Below are 4898 nucleotides of genomic sequence, written 5' to 3'. Positions count from 1 at the left end.
AATATTTGGTAGTAGTCTTCCCACTTGCTGATAGTCCAACAATAATTTATTTTAAGTCTTGTCATAGAAACTATTAGTTCAGAATTCAAACAACACAAAATAAAGCTAACAAGGCATGCAAGTATGTTAATAGATAACATGCTATAAAAACTTTATATCAAGCAATAGAATCCATGAGAAAGTCTATCATGCTATTTATTTGTTTGCCTTAGGATGTGATGTTTTGTTAGCAAATATAATATTTATATATATGTAATATAACGTGGAACTGTTACATCAATAAAACTAGAAATAAATAGTAAAATTTATTTAAGATAATATTAGAATAATATTTGTATCTTTGTCTGAAATAAAATTCTAATCTAACGATGTTCAAGCTTCTAATTAGGGGGAGTAATTTTTTTTAAATGTAAATTTTAGAAACTAAAAATGCAAGCGTCGATCGAATGTTTCCATAAAAGGAAAATTTAGTTAAATATTTTTTTATCAAATATACGTCAAATTTGTTCATAATCTTTTTTCAATTACGTCATATTATGATAAAAAAAAGGAGTTTTTGCTTTAAATGAAGATTTTCATTTTCGTCATTCGTCGAAAAAACTAATAAAAAATTTGATTTCATTAATAAAATTATATTGAAATATATATACATATATATTTTATAATCCTTCTTAACCGGAAATTCTAGAGTTGGATTCGATTAATTATGAGTTGATTAGGGTTTTAAATTAATCCCATCACTGCAAAAAGGTTGTAAACTGGACCGTATCCTGTCAAAAAAAACCAGTGACTAATTTGTATTAAATTCTGTTTAGTTTGAGGAAAATGATTTCATTATATTTTACTTTTAATATTATTTATTAATTACAAAAACCAATTGAAAAATCATTACCTATGATGAAATTAAAACTGCTATAGCTCAGCTCAAAAATAACAAAGGAGTAGGCGCCGATGTTGTACCTGATCTGTTCAAAGCCATTGGATAGATTAAATATGGTTAGATGAATGTATGCCCAATGGTTTGAATTTAAGTCTGCTTTGTCGATTTCACAAAAAAGAAGATACTGCAAGATTAGTTTTTTAAACATTATGCAGTTCTGCAAAATGTACAATGTGAAAGGTTGAAGGCAATCGTCGAGCGACTAATTGGACCTTATCAGTTTGTCTTCAGGCGCCAAATTCAAGAGAAGATATGCAAGAAAAACAAACTGACTTACACCATTCATTTGTTGATATAAAGACTACTTTTGATACTACGACTAGAAGTGATTTTTACGTCACAATTGCAGAATTTAATATCCCAGCAAACGTAAACGGATATGTAAAATGTCGTTCACCAGCACGTCATACACACGACTACTTTCTTTATTTTATACATCACATTCTAATCACATTTAGTATTGTTTTCGTGTTCTTATCTTTTGAAGATAACTAAGAGTAAGAAAAGTATCAAGCATTGTTAAATACTCATAATTAAGGCTGGTCTGACGTTGGTGTTGTTGCTTGTGAGAGCGTATTTTTAGCAATTTAAGAGTAAAAACAATATGGGACCAACGTCCATATGTTTCTATATAAAGTGTACCGGAGTGACTAAGATGTTAAAGAAGATTTTTTGCCGGGGATAATATGTCATCACCATGAGTTTATAAATGGTAAAAACAACTTTTAAATAGGTCGGTAAGGCATTGAAGATAATGATAATGATTTATGATTAAAACGTGAAAATATTAAATAGCTGGTGTTTGCTAATACAACAAATACTATTGGTACATTGATTAGAAAAAAATATAAAAGTGATGTAGATCAAGCGAAGCTATTTTTATAATTGATTTGATTATGAAATGAGTGACAGCAAAATTGAGTCTGGAACTATTAAATTCTCAACAAACCATAATTAAGTAACCATACCTGAATAATTGTCTACTGATGTTAGCAAAGTAAAAAAATAATGACATTAACAATAGATGAGAAAACGCAAGGTGAGCTTAAGGTAGGGATTTCAATAGAGTTTCAATATGGAAACTAAATTTTATATCATAAAACTGCTTAGTTAGGTTATAATAATCGTACAAAGACTGATTACTTTGTTGAGGATGTAATTAAGGTTAGGTATTAAATAAATACTTTTAGAAATACTCAAAAACCGTTACCTCTTGATTGTACCTAGTATTAGAATCAAAATTTTGATCTATAAGAAATTTTCACATGAGTTCTTTTAAGAAAGGATTCAATTGTATTTTCTTACAATTGTATTCTACGCAATGGTTTTTGTTTGGTGCTCTTTCAAATATGAAAAGTAAAAAACATCATTTTCGGCATATATTTAAATAAATAAAATACTCTTAAAACAAGGAAAAAAAATTATTTGTTGTGTATGGAGAAGATTTATTGACAGAATGCCACTGCTAACGCAGCTTTATAAAATTTCGATCCAACAATTTTTATGTTACAGATGCACTATTATATGTTCTCGAAGGCAAGTTTAAGACACAATAAGGGGAATAAAGGGATTGATTGATCTAAACTTGTGAGATCGCTTAGAGATTTAATTTGTAAAATTCGACCATTCAAGAACATTTGAAATATCTAGGTTTAATCGCAAAGCTCGACATATGGGTTGTTCATGTACTTGTGGAAAGAAATCTGTGCCTGAATATATTGGTAGCAAACTAATTAATTGTTAATTAATTAATTAATTATTTGTTAATGAGTTCAATGCTTAGCGACATAAGCAGATTGGACACATATTGATATGAAAAATGATGTCCATATAACAACTCAATGCTATAAGAAATATATTGGTTACATATATTTAGAATTGATATTTTATTATTGACAATATATTAGCGTGGATTCAGAAGTACTTAATGCTGAAGAATAATTGTGCTGTGTGAAAAACTCGAAGTTAGGAACTCGATGAGTGGTTAATCATTGAAGTAAGAAAAGGATATTTTGCAGTATATAAACTCTAAACTCTAGTGTAATAAATTCTGTATCAAGAACAAATTAACGAAGAATTTGTATTTCCATAGCTTGAATCCAGCGAACTTTACCTACAGAAACAAGCTACATTTTGTAGTGCAAGAACAGTTTTACATTATAACCCAATTTTATTGCAGATATATCTTTGAAATGCATTATTGCTGGGGATGAGAAATTGGTTTTCTACAATAATGTTAAACGTGAGAGAAGATGAAGTAAAAAATATGAACCCGCTCAAAGCACTGCGAAAGCTAATGTACATCAAACCAAAGTGATACTAACAATTTGGGAGGGATTTCAAAGAAACTGTTTTTTTTAGCTTCTATATTATAAACCTAATGATCAAATCCGAAGTGTGTTGTTATCAGCTGAATAAATAAAATGATTCGCTTACACAAAAACGCTAGAACTAATTAATAGAAAAGGTGTAATGTTCCATTAAGGTAATGGGAGATGTTATAAAAGTATGTTGTCTCACTAAAAATATTTTTAGAATATACTTTCACACCCATCTTAGAATATACTTTCACACCCAACTTACGATCATTATTTATTTCGGTCGCTATGAAATGTTTTAGAGGTTGTAACGACATACCCTCTTTCGACACACAAAAATCACGCTCTACAAATCCCTTATCATGCCTGTCCTGCTGTATAGTGCAGAAGCTTGGACAATTACCAACTTCTGGTAATTGATGAGAAGGCGTTAGGAGCATTCGAGAGAAAAATTCTTCGGAAGATCTATGGTCCCTTATGCGTTGGCGACGAGTATCGAATTACATGGAACGTATGAGCTATACCGCGACATTGACATAGTTAAGCGCATAAAAACTCAGCGGCTACGCTGGCTTGGTCATGTCGTGCAAATGGAAGAAAGTGCTCCGGCTAGAAAGGTATTTGATTCGGTACCCGCAGGTGGAAAACGCGGTAGAGGACGTCCGCATCTTAGGTGGAAGGACTTGCCTGAAATGTTGCTGTCGGCCGACACTACTCGTGCTAATCTTGGTGTTTTGTCAGAAGACGTCGTTGACTGTTATACTGGGTTACCGCCGTGGTTAGCATTAATTAATGTTAGGACGTATTACTACCCTAACTCAATCCTACCAGTCAAGATGTGTCATGACTAGTAGTCAAGGTAGTACATACGTTTTGACTAGTAGATTGTATATGTAGTCTTATATGTAAATCAAGCCAAACCTTTGCTTCAAATGGGGAGGTCAAAAATCATCGGAATCAGTTTTTTGTTAGCATGGAATTATATTGCTGCCAGAGAGATTGCAACAGGTATTGGAACAGCATGAAGAATATATTATTCAATAAAATATTTATTCACTATAAAAAAATAATCTTACATTTTCATGAAAAGAAATGAAATGACATTACTTTCCGAACACCCTCATATTTATTTCTTAACTTTTAATTTCTTATGTGAGAATTTTTCACCAATCAAGTGCAATTGTTATGACACTCGAAAAACGTCTAAATTAAATAATCTAATTTGTATAAATGTACATTTTAATAATTATAATAATAGTCCAAACAAAATGATATGTGTGAATATATTTCATGCTTACGAATTCATTAAAACAAAATGACTGGTAAAGTGTCCATTGTCATGCGATGCAGTCTTCATGTAATAATTTTAGAGCTGCAATTTGTTGTTAAACGTGACATTAATTCTCACATTAACGCCTTTAAATTAGTTACAAGGTATAATTTATTTTAATATTTAAATACCAATTTACTGGCGGAGGTGTGTTGTGACTGCAAGGGTTGAACTATATTTTTGAGCTGTTAAAATTTTATTATAAAAGAGCTGTACTTATTATGTCCATTTCAATAATGTTTAAACTTTTTTATATACGAAAATGAATCGTCTTGAAAAATTATCTGCTTACATATTTCCTTCAGATCCT

This window comes from Teleopsis dalmanni, chromosome 1 (genome assembly GCF_002237135.1).
Source record: "Teleopsis dalmanni isolate 2A chromosome 1, ASM223713v2, whole genome shotgun sequence".
NCBI classification, from domain to species: domain Eukaryota; kingdom Metazoa; phylum Arthropoda; class Insecta; order Diptera; family Diopsidae; genus Teleopsis; species Teleopsis dalmanni.
This window is presented reverse-complemented; position numbering follows the sequence as displayed.